A 13,535-nucleotide genomic window follows, 5' to 3' on the forward strand; every position below is an offset into this window, starting at 1 on the left:
TGCAACTGACTTGTATGATCAGATCTCAAGTAAAGAAAACATATTTGAGCAACAACTTCAGGAATCCATGACAAGTGGACAAAAGATGGTGCAGAGTCATTTAGGTGAGACCTGTTTAAGAGTTGAACTAGGGCAGTGGAAGAGGAAATGAAGAAAAGACAGTTGTATGAAAAGAAGAGCAGGCCAGAATTCATAGTATTTGGCTACCTAATGAATATGTGCAAAAGAAGGGGACTTGGATATAAAGAGTGATAAAGATGATTTTGAATTTTGAGTCCAGTTACTTGGGCACTAGGATAGAGAAGCAAGTTGGTTTGGGGTGCAGGGTGATGAATTTTATGGTTAAGAAATACTGCTTCTTATTTGTAGCTGTATGCTCAGTATATACTAGAATATACCTATAAATAAGTATAGCATAAAGTAATATCTAGTTACAAAATAGTATAGCATTGAAAGTGTTAATAACATTATAGTTATTTTTTATTTAGTTGTTTTCATTGTTTTGCTTTATTTTAGTTACAAACTCTCATTATACATAATAAATAATGTATAATATTTGGAATTGACATTAATATCTCCACCCCTCTTCCTGCATGCCATCCCTAGGAGTAAAATGAAAATTAACTTGGAAGTGCTGATATAGCAGCTCTACTAAGTAAATGAATAAAATAACATTATTCTCTGGAGTGCATTTGATAAGTAAGCAAAGCTGGATACTTTGGTTTCAAGATTCTACCAGATTAATATCTGGCGCCTGGAAAGCACACAATAATTGTTCAGCTCTTATCTGGCCTATAAGGCAAATGTGGTTTGGCAGATAATCAAATCTATCTTAATTTGTATAAAATTTGCTTTCTGGAATATTTGAATCAACTTTCTATTCAATGCCTGTAAATATGTAAGTATTTTAAATATCATTTCAGTTTTACTAAATAGCATGGCTTCAATTAATAACCAACAGTAGTTGAATATAGCAAATATCAATAATATTTATCTTTTATAATAATTAAGCTGTTTTTGCAGAGCAACAGTTTTGTTGATTTAGGTGTTTTATTAATATTCAGAATTATGTAACTACTACCAGACTTAATGTTCTCATGCCATAAATATAAGTAATACGAAAAGGGAAATTCATTTCATAATGGTATTAGATTTTTTTTTATTCCCTATCATTTGAAACCCTATAATTCTTGGATCTTCTACAGAAATAGACTAGGAAATTATCGAGATCATCTACCTCAAACACTCAAATGCAAATTGATACCACTCATTAATTGGTAAATTATATAATGAATCATTGAAACAATAAAAGCATTGTGATTATTCCAAAGAACCATATTAGTAGACAAATCGAAACACATTCCTGAGTCTTATTATATATTTGTTGTACACTGTATATGAGGTACAAAGTGGAAAACCATATCAATGCAAACAGATTTTTTATATGTTGGCTAATGTGTTTTAAACTAATATTAAGTGTAAAATAAATGTAAGAAGTTATAATGAAAAAAATCCAAAAGACATAGATCTGCTTTCCTCTCTGACAATGAGATAAAATGGATACTACCATGTAGATACGTGGTATAGATACCACGTATCTATAAATTATGTCTATTACTTGACAAACTAATAAGCTCTAAGATATAATTATAAACAATATATAATGGAAATATGGAAAAGCTAAAGACCGATTTTAGGTGACGGCTTTATTTTAAAAGCATTTTGAATAAGTTAAGATTTGACCTGTTTTGAAAAATATGTATATTTATATAAGAAAGGCATTGTGTGTGCAGGAACCAGGAGAGTTCAGAAGGATTTCAGCAACTGATCTTGTCTAAAACAGCCAATTCCAAAACTCAGATTATGAAAATCACTTGGCACTAAGTCAGCTCTATTGAGTAACATCCCCAGTGTTGGGTAGAAGGGGATCGATAGTGGATAAATGGGTTAGTTGACTTTGAATAATGACTGGGAACATTTTTTTTTTTAATTTCATGAGTAAACTAGAAAATGTTTGGGTAAGAAAATTATAATATGCAAGTTTTATTTTATAAGCACAATTCTAATTAAAATGTGTACAATTTCGGAGACATGAAAGGGATATAATTGACCAATTATAAGACTATTATAATTGTACAATTGAATGATAGTGAATAATTTACCTTTCACGATATACTTAGTTACTGAAATAAGGAAATGGCAAATATTTTGATGTTAAAATAGCAGAGCAGGGACTTCCCTGGTGGTACAGTGGTTAAGAATCCACCTGCCAATGCAGGGGACACGGTTTCAAGCCCTGGTCCAGGAAGATCCCACATGCCACGGAGCAACTAACCCCACGTGCCACAACTACTGAAGCCCGTGCTCCTAGAGCCCGTGCTCTGCAGCAAAGAGTAGCCCCTGCTCACCGCAACTAGAGAAAGCCTGTGTGCGGCAAAAAAGACCCAACACAGCCAAAAATAAATAAATAAATAAATAGCAGAGCATGGTTTCCAGTTAGTTCAAAAGGAAGAGAAAAATTTTAAATATGACTTCCAGGTAAAATGTTAATTGCATTCTATTGGAAAAAGCAGTCCACGACGGTAGTCTTTCAGCCTCCACTTTGCCATGTAGGAATGGGCCTTGAGCCTGGAACACATCCTTACCAAGAGAGGAAGAACCCAAACAGACTGTGTCAGGCTTATTGCCTTACTGCCTTATTGCCTTATATGGGAATATCTTTTCCTTTTCCAGGGGTAATGAGTGTTCTTTTGTCTCTGCAGCATGTGCATCACATGACACCTGATGAACCCCACTGCTGGTTTCTTCCATTACTGCACGAGAAGGTGCACTAGGCAAATTGCCCTACTGTTGTCATCCAGGAGAGACCTGCTGTCCATGGAGGATTGACACTCACAACTGAAGCGGATCTTGCTGTGTCTCTTGTCCATGTAAGTAAAATATTGCTCCATCCAGAGCTTGACTGCTCTGTGGTTTTTGTTTTTGTTTTGTTTTTGGCAACTTCAATACCAAGATGCAATGGACAAAAATGTTTCCTCCCTTGTGATTGATAACCAGTGCACAGTACTTTACTCCATTGGCATTGATAATTGGTGCATGGTACTCTGCTTGACACATTCTGTGACAACAGCAATGGACAGAAATTATATTTGAAGTTTGCAGTAATATAATGAGTAATGATCTGAACATGCTTATTGCAGAATAGCTGCCCAAATACTTATGAAAATTTGGTTTGGTCTTCAAAGAGTTATCAGAAGCTCAGGGAGAGGTCAGGGCCAACGACAAAGAGTTTGGAACAGCTTAGCTAAAAGACACAGAAGGTAAAGGGGTATGTAAAATAAGAATGATAGTTTCATAAAGAAAATGAAATGACTTTAGGATTATCTCCTTTTTACCTTATAAAGCTGTCTCATAAGAAATGTTCCCATTAAACATATGTTATAAGGATGGAAATAAGTAATAAACAATTTTAAAAATGAATAATTTAAGTAAACATATAAATAAATGCTATGTAGAAAGTGAATAGGATGAAAAATAATAACTATAGTTAGAATTATCAGTAGAGGATTTTCTTTAGAGCAGATATTTTACCTGAAATATGTAGGTTGTGAAGTTCTTGGGGAAAAGCTTGCATCTAAAAGCAAATAACAGGTGCAAGTGCCTAAAATGAAGCCTATAATGAACAATGGAAGAGCATGACTATACTCACAGGAGAATAAAAGAAATTACCAGCAGCCAAAGAGAGATGAAGCTAAGAACCTGACTATTAAGCCGACCTTAAAATTAATGGCTCTCTAGGCATCTGACATTTAATGACCTGCCACTGTTGTCTTCAGATAATAGAATCATCAGACTTTAGAATATAAAATAATACTTATTCTCAAAACCTTGTGACATACAATTGTAGATGTCCAGTAGAGAGTCAATTAGGTTAATTTGGATATCAGGGAAGGGGTGTGTGTGTGTGTGTGTGTGTGTGTGTGTGTGTGTACCCAGTTGTTTGTTAAAGTTCTGGGTTCACATGTTGCCTTGTTATTACTCAAAGACAAAGTAAAGACAGAGCAAGGAACAGAACAGAACTTAGAGTTATTACAAAATTATGGAAACTGGTAAGATAAGGAGACAAGCAATAGGGCAGATTAAGAGCCAGTTGAGACGTAAGTTAAATTAGAAAAGTATGTTTTAAGAAAGGAACCTTCAAATAGCTTACCAAAAAGTCCATTCTCATTAAGAATTTGAAAAGATCTGTTTTATTTGAGGATGACAGAAGATTGATGAGATAATCGGGGGATGAGAGGGTGGACAATAAAACTATGGAAATGTTTTTTGATCATATTTTCCATTAAAAGAAACAGAAATTTTAGGTGGTGGCTGTAGTGGTTGAATGGGACCAGGAGAAGGTATTTTCAAAGATGGGAGGTGGGAAGATTGGTGTATATGGGTATGAATTATATAATAGTTTAGATGAGTTGTTTAATATAAGGTATAGACATAAAATTTAAGGAATTAATCCTTGAGAAGATGACATGGGAGCCGATTCCCAGAGCACAAAGAGAACAGACTGTACTTTGATAAAGGCAGGAATTATTTATGTCACCAAACCAAACCAAACTTGGGTCCACTTGTCCATGCACAGTAAAGCCAACCTACTGACACTGGGTCGTGGTGAAGGAAAGTGCAGAGTTTATTGCAGGGCACGAAGCAAGGAGTCCAAGTAGCTAATGCTTACAAGGCCCCCCAACTCCTGAAGGCTTTCAGGGAAAGGTTTTTAAAGATAGGATGAGGGAGGGGGTTTGTAGGGTATATGATCAGCTCATGGACATTGTTCTGATTGGTTGGTTGTACAGTAATTGGGAGTCAACATCATCAACCTTCTGGTTCCAACCTGTCTGAGGTCTACGTGCTTGTGGGCAGCATAGAGTTAACCTCATCCAACTCGTGGAGATTTCAGTATCTGCAAAACAGTGCAAAGGATATGGCTCAGAATATTATCTATGGCCCTTGAGGAGGAACTAAAGGTCCTTGACTTTGTTTAATGGCTAACTTATTATTTTGTCTTGCTTGACTGTTCTCCTTTCTTTCTGTATTCTCACTTCACTGATTAAATTTACTCTTTGGAACTCGGGGAAAGCCTCGTAGGCTAAAGTTTTTCTACGGACAAGAGGCAGGCAGAGTACAGGACATCTATTCTGGGAAGGCCCCATAGGGTCCTGCTCAGTTGCATTTATCTATTTAGAGAACTGAGAGAAAAGGAAGACACATTCAAATCTTATAAATTAAAAGTTGTAAATTGAATGTAAATTTTAAATTAAATTGGAAAACTGAGGGCAGTTTCCTCTATTATCTACTATATTTTCCAAATATTTAAAAGCTGAAGAGTGGTATCATACAGGCAATATTAAGGTCAATGTGGAGCTATACAATAGTAAATTTTGGTATGATGCCCTGATTTGCAAGGGAAGTAATTAATATAGAATTTTTGCTGGGAAGCTTTAAATGCACATATGAGGCTTGAGGTCATAATTTTTTGGTAAAGTAAATTAATTTGGGGTGATTTTTCTCCAGCAATATTGAGCTATTCAGGTGAGCTATTTATTTAGTTTTGTTTTGTTATGTTAGTAGACAGTAGTTATCTTTTCTAGTGAGATGCTGTTTCCCCTCCCCCCTCACGTGTATATAATAGAAATGAGAAAGATATGTATTTTTTACAGTGACTATAGTTATTGCCAAATTATGTGATCTAATTTGGAGAAAAGAGAGACTTTCTGTAAAGTAGAAAAAATTTAAGGGTAGCGGCATCAGTGAACTGGAAATTCCATATGGTTAAAAATAATTTTTTTAGAGCAAGTGAGGAAGAAAGATAGGAAGTGGTAGGAAAAGGTTTTTTTGACTGGGGTAAAAAATTAACAGATGTATCTGTTAAATGAGTCATCTGAAATGGTGGTAACAGACACCGTGATAAAGTACATCACAAGAAAACATGATAAAAGACGTTAATCCAGGTGGTGAAGACTTCAGTAAGTTAAGGAATATGATTGAAAAGTCAGTGGTGAAAGCAGGGAGGAATGGTAGAAGTTAGTATAGCCAAATGGTATCCTTTAATGGAACTCAAGTTTGTGAACTAAGAAGGAGGTCTAGTGTTCTGCTTGCAGCAAAGGAGAGCGAGAGAGTCCCACTTCTTGGACTTCAGGTATGGGGAGTGGGAAAGAAAAATATACTCTGCTTTATAAGTTATAGGTGATACAGTGTTTTCGTGGACAACATGGTTAAAGATAAGGCAGAAGTTGAAGGGACATTAGGGAAATAGTTTAAGACATAAGGAATACTGTTAATAATAACTATGGTGTTATTATAGAGCTGAGAGGGATGGGGGAATTTGGTTGGATTAGGAATTACACACTACTATTAGCATGAATATCTTAGTCACAAGAGGTGGTAGGGGAAGATTGGATTTTTTGTTTTTAAGTGTACAAAACAGTGTTGTTAATTCTAGATACAATATTGTACATCAGAAATCTAGAACTTATTTATTTTGCATAACTGAAACTTTAAGTTGAATATCATCTCCCATTTCCCCCTCCCCCCATCCACTATTCTACTCTCTTTCTATGAGTTTGACTATTTTAGACACCTCATATAAATAAAGTCACACAGTTTTGTCCTTCTGTGACTGGCTTATTTCCCTTAGTATAAAGTCCTCCATGTTAATCTATCAATATGTTGTCATATGTGGCAGGATTTTCTTCTTTTTTAAGGCTAAATAATATTCAATTGTATGTACTTATCATATTTTCTTTATCCATTCATATGATGGATGTTTAGTCAGTTTCCACATTCTAGCTATTGTGAACAATGTTGCAGTGAACATGGAACATTATTCTTTGAGATCCTGACTTCATTTTTTTTTTTTTTTTTACTACATATCCAGAAGTATGATTGCTGAATCATATTGAAGCTTTTTTTTTTTTTAAGATTTTTAAGGAACCTCCATACTGTTTTCCATAGGGACTGTACCATTTTGCATTCCCACCAACAGTTTCCCAAAGTTCCAATTTCTCCACATCCTTGCCAGCACTTGTCATCTTTTGCTTTTTTGTTAAGAACCATCCTAACAGGTGTGAGTTAATATATCATTATGGTTTTGACTTTCATTTCCCTAATGATAAATGATGTTGAGCATCCTTTTGTATACCTGTTGGCCATTTATATGTCTTCTTTGGAGAAATGTATTTTTGAGTCCTTTTCACATTTTAAAAATTGGGTTATTTGTGTCTTTGCTATTAAGTTGAAGATGTTCTTTATATATTTTGAATATTAGCTCTTATCGGATATATGATTTGCAAATATTTTCTCTCATTCCATAAATTGCATTTTTCTGTGTTGTTTCCTTTGCTGTGGAACCTTTGCTTTGATATAGTCCCACTTACCTATTTTTGCTTTTGTTGCCTGTGCTTTTGGTGTCATCTTTGAGCGAATTGGGTTTTTAAGGTGCCTGAAATAAACAGAGATGTCATACATGATGGGAATAATGTAATTATCCTCTAAGAAGAAGCACCATAATGCATTCAAATTATGAAATTGGGAACATGGCCTGGGGTGAAGGGTTGTCTGGAACTATTTGTGGGAGAATGGTGAAAAGAGCATATATGTGTGTTTTTGTGTGTAATGTGTGTGATTCTCTGCATGTTTGGACAAATTATTAACCTCTCTGGCTCTAACAAGTAATGTGATAGAACCAGAAAAATGTGAAGATCAAGGTTCTACCAATTTAATTTTCTAAATTAAATTTTAAAAGGAATATTAACTAGTAGCCCATCTCTTTCCTTACATAAACTGAGCAAGGAAAGATTACAAAAACTCCTATCTGAAAATTAATCATTAAGACCTGTAATTGCAAAAAGGCTTAAATGTTAATGAATTTGATAAAATATTTATGAATCAGATTCAAAAGGCCTACAGGTTAAGATTAGAGGACACACAAGTCAATTAACTAATTAAGAAATATCACTGTAGAATAAATTTTATAATGTGCCAAATGTTTTTAATATCAAAATGATCCAACACAGGAAGTATGTGATGTGGGTTATAAATATTAACTATTATCTTTATATATCTTTTATAATGAAAAAGTAGGAGGAAAACTGGTTTACCTTTTTAATAGTAACAATATTCAACTTGAAGCAAATTCAGCGAGTTAGGGCTTATTGAGGAAAGGGTAGATGCAGTTCCTTAGTCAAATGTGTCCAGAAACATAACTTAAAAATTAAGTTCATTGAGGCAGAAATATATCTTCCTTTCTTATCCTTTCTCCATGTTCCTTTTTAGAATATAAATTTGGGGCTTTTATTTATATATTCAGCTTTATTTTCTGAGTTTTTTTACCCCATGTCCATAGTACATTCAAGAATTGCCAGGCCCTTCCAATTTTAATCCTCAAAATGTGTACAAAATCAAGTTTGTGTTCTAATTGTGTTATTTTTTATGCCCCTGGAAAAATAAAAGATGAATTAGACATTGGGTATACAACACATACATATTTAATGCATAAATACAATAGTGAACAAATTTGAATTTGGTTTAGAAAATATGATTGCTCCATATCTACAACTATTAATTTAACAGTACCCTTTTTTCTTCAATAAGTCACATGATTCTTGCAAATTAAAGTCTTTCTAAATAAGGGGCCTCAAATCATTGTTTCCCCAATTCTACTTCATAGGTTTAGTAATTCCTCAAGAAATTAACTTATGATTTTTTATCTAGTAGTCTATAATATTTTATGGATAATTTATCATTGAGAAGTTTCAAAGATGTTTATTTAAATTTTCTATTTCTTTAGTTTTTATACATTGTATGTTTTGTATGCTGATTCAGTTATACATTGCTCATTTATAGTTATTTGCCTTTTTTATTTCTCAGTATAAGCCATGCATGCCTGGATACAGACTAGATACTTAAACACCACCACAGCAGTAGGCTCATTCAGCCACACATAGTTATATCAGATACAATTGTAAAGAGTAAAAACTACTTAAAACCAACTAAAAAGTAGCTTACCCAATAAAACGGTCATTATCTCAAATAACAAGTTGTATGGAAATAGGGTCAGTTCAAGGTGGGATAATTTAGAGGCATATCAACATATTTAGAACTCATTTCTTCATCATTTTGCTGTGCAGTCCTCAGCATGTTGATAGATTCTGGTTTTAGGATTGTAGCATGTCTATTATGGGCATAAACAGTAAAAATATGAAAATATCCAAGAGCGAGAAGAGGGATATTCCTGTTTAACACTTTTTATTAGCAAGGAAATAAGTAATTTTCTAGAAACTTCCCAAAAGACTTTCAGTTCTCATTAACTAGAATTGGGTCACTTCTGCAGGAATAAACAAATAATAGCAAGGGATTAAGATAATCACTGTTGTCCTGAACAAATTATTTTGTACCCTTGAAGCTAGAGAGGGTCTCATTCCCTGAACACATTGCCACTGATGATGAACTTTCAGACAAAATTGGAACTATGTCATCAAAGAGAGAATGGAGGGATAGAATAGGAAAGCAACTGCACTGGGTCATTAAAAAATAAATTTATATATATATATATTTTAAGGAAACTATTTTGGCTTGTGTGATCTCAGTTTGGCAGTATCGCAGTTAACTTATTTTACAGTGCAGGAGACTTTTTCCAATTACTGTTCGTGGAGGTTCAGTGTGACATTTGTTGCCCAATTTTTCACATCTTTATGCCTATTGAGTTCTAAATTGGAATAAATGGCATGTCTTCCAACGTTTTTATCAAACCTAGGAAGAGTAAGGCAAGGTAAGGTGAAGTAAGGTAAGGAAAGGTAAGGTAAGAATCTGATCATAATCACATTCACCTCCCAGCTGTTCATGTTTGAAAAGTTCGAAAAGTGAAGGGTCTTCTGCAAAGGTGAGAGCCTTGTTGAAGTTATCTCGCTACTTGGGGCAGAAAATGAATAGAAAAATCCTTTACTTTCATCATCATCAAGTACTATTAGTGATTATATCATGCAGGTAAGAGAAGCTATTGGTGTTAAGAAGAAGAGCAACACATAAGAAATATTCTTTGTCTTAAAAAAAATAACAACTTGTTTTAGAAATATGGACAAATTGATATCCATCAGATCTATCACTTCCCTTTTGTGAAGACTCTGTGAGTGAACAAATTGGTGAGTGGAACCAAAAGACATTACAAGGGTATTATTCCATCCTAGGTAGTAAAGTGGAAGGTCTTATGTGAACATGAGAACAAGGGAGTATGATTCATCATTATAAATCATCTTAGTTTTGAATTGCCATTGTCAACCAGCTACTTGAAATTAATTTCATCTTGCTTCTGATACCTCCCCAATCTTGCCACTTGTTCTTCTACTTTCCTCTTTGACTTATGATTACTTTTTATAAAGTGTTAATGAACTATAAAATATACAGTTTTATATGGTTTGACATACGTATACAACTGCAAAATTATCTCCACAATCAAGGTAATGTACATGTCCATTATTCCCCCAAACTAGGATTTATGTTTGATTTTTTTCAATTTTCTTATCTCAACAATGTCATTTGTTCTCTACCCTAAATATAGCAACTGAATCCATTAATGGTAAATGTTTCTTCAAGCTTTATGGAATCTCAGACCTTCTACAAGGATAACAACCCAGTATGTAGCAGTCATACATTCACTACTCATGTATCAAACAAAGACAGGTGATTCTTGTTATTTGCAGCAATTATGTTCTATAAAATTATCATGGACACTGATCTATTGCTACTGGGAAATATGTATATATATGTAATCTGCATATCTCACATAGATTATAATCTTAAATCATAAAAACAACTCATCCTTGTAGAGTCTATTTTCTTTATTTTAAAACAGGGAAATAAGGTTCAGGAGTAAGTGACTTGCTTGAGACCATCCCACTAAGAGGCGCCAGAGCTGTTTTTCACACCCTGTCCAACTGCCCGAGAGCCAGAGCTTCTTGCACTAACTACACTGCACTGCCCCGTACCGTCTCCATTTTTTTGGTCATCTGTATATGAAAGCTGAAACAAGAAGGCAGAGTTTAATCCTGTTTGACCTCAGCTAGAAACATATGAATCAAGTGATTCAAATTTTTCATGCTCTGTGCATGTCTGCAGTGATTACCAAAGTATAACAAATATTGATTTTGGGGTCACAGATATATATTATAGTGAGCAGGTAAATACACAAAAGTGGAATTTATAAACAATGAGGATAGATTATATTTAGTGAGAGGTCTGTTGCATGGCCACCAAAAAAGCCATGTTTCAAAAGAAACAACCACAATCCATGACATCAGCACTCTTTAGATACATCTGTTCTTTTGTTCTTTATCTCCAGGATGATTACATAGAATCCCTTAGTATATTATAGTTATCCATACTGAATATGAATTTGTCACACCCGTTTACATATTGTGATTGACTTCACTGAGAACAAACCCATGGCTAAGCATGGTCTCTAGCCTAGACTCCTAGACAGGAGTCTCTGCCCACTATCATAACTACAGATTAAATCCATGGATTAAAGCAAGATGATGCTCAAGGTGATGATGATGATGTTGAGGATGATGGTGATGATGATGATGACATTATTTTTAAAGTTAAGCAAATTAAATATTCATTGCTTCCTAGAATAGAAGCAAATGTCTCATAGGTGACTTTTAAATTAAGAAATGTTTTGACATTAAACTAATTATATATGGCCACAAGCAAATTAACACAGGTACTTTTTTAGTCAACACCTTTTATTCAATGTACACAAGCAAAAATAAACAGAACTAATGTGTCCATGTCACCAAATTGATGGAAATTTTGCTATAGATTTCAGATGTAATTTATAGCTATGAGATAGAATATTTACTGATACGAAGCCATGTTTTTCATATAAATTGTTCTAATCACTGATATGTAATCTCATTTTTATATAAATTGACCTAATTGCTTATATGAAATCTGGTTTTGATATAAATTCATCATAAGATTTTTTTTTTTACTTCATTAAAAAGTCTTGGGATAACTTTATTTCAAAATAGAGAATAGGAGAAAACAACCATATTTAACACAGTATATTTCAATGTGAACATTCTTGTCAAATGGCAACCCTAGTTATTAGGCCAAGAAAAACAACAGCAAAGGAATAAATGCCTTCTTATATATTCAAGTGCTCCCTGGGGACTGTGGCCTTCAGTTGAGAAATACTGATCCAGATAAATGTATGCTTTACTTCTCTATTCTTATAGTTCTTGATCTCTCATCAGTATTTTTTAATCTTTTAGGAAATTGTTTATTCTTTCTTTTATTATCTAACTCTGAATAATGTAAAAACCAAGGGCCCTGTTGTGATCCTTCTGTTTTTCTCCATCTAAACACTGTCTTTATTTAACTTCACTCTAGCACATTTTGAGTTACAATCACATACTGATGAATCTTTATGAATCTTGAATTATTTAGCGTATAGCATAAGACACCTTAACAAAGAGACCCCAAAATAAAATAGTTTCAATGAGGTAAAATTTTATTTTTCACTCATATTACAGTAGAAGAGAGTTGAAACTGGTAAGAGAACTCTAGTGCATAAGATATTTTATGTCCCAAGCAGGCAGAAGAGAACACTTCCTAACTAATTCTATGTGGCCAGCATTACCCTATCAAAGCCAGACAAAGATACCAGTGAAAAAGAAAACTACAGATTAATAGCTTATGAATATAGATACAAAACTCCTGAACAAAATATTAGCAAACCCAATCCAACAGCATATTAAAAATATTATACACTATGAATAGGTTAGATTCATTTCAGGAATGTAAGGATGGTTAAAAATCAATCAATCAATATAATATACCACATTACTGAAATGATGGGAAAAAGAAAAACACATAATTATCTCAATTAACACAGAAAAGAAGCATTTGACAAAATCCAACACCCTTTCATGATTAAAAACAATCAGAAAACTAGGAATAGAGGTAACTTCTTCAACATGGTAAAGGGTATTTGAAAAACCCAAAGCTAACAGCATATTCAGGCAAACGACTGTAAACTTTCCCACAAAGGTTAAGAAAAAGACACGAATAATATTTCACCACTGCTGAATTTCAAATTGTACTGGAAGTACTAAAATTCAAAAATTCTTAGAGAAAACATAGGAGTAAATCTTCATGACTTGGCATTTGCCAATGAAATTTTACATATAATACAAAAAACAAAGGAAACAAGAGAAAAAGAAAATTTTGGCTGGATCAAAATGAAAAGCTTTTGTGCATCAAGGACGTTATCAAGAAATTAAAAAAAAGAAAACCTACAGAATGGGAGAAAATATTACAAACTATATATCTGATAAGACTTTAGTATCCAGAATATATAACAAACTTTCACAAGTCAACGATGAAAGAGCTAAACAACTCAAGTGAAAAATGAGGGAAGAGTTGAAAAAACACTTCTCCAAAGAAGATATACAAATGTTGAACTAGAAATGGGAAGAAGCTCA

The sequence above is a fragment of the Phocoena sinus genome, chromosome 18, assembly GCF_008692025.1.
Source record: "Phocoena sinus isolate mPhoSin1 chromosome 18, mPhoSin1.pri, whole genome shotgun sequence".
Classification (NCBI taxonomy): domain Eukaryota; kingdom Metazoa; phylum Chordata; class Mammalia; order Artiodactyla; family Phocoenidae; genus Phocoena; species Phocoena sinus.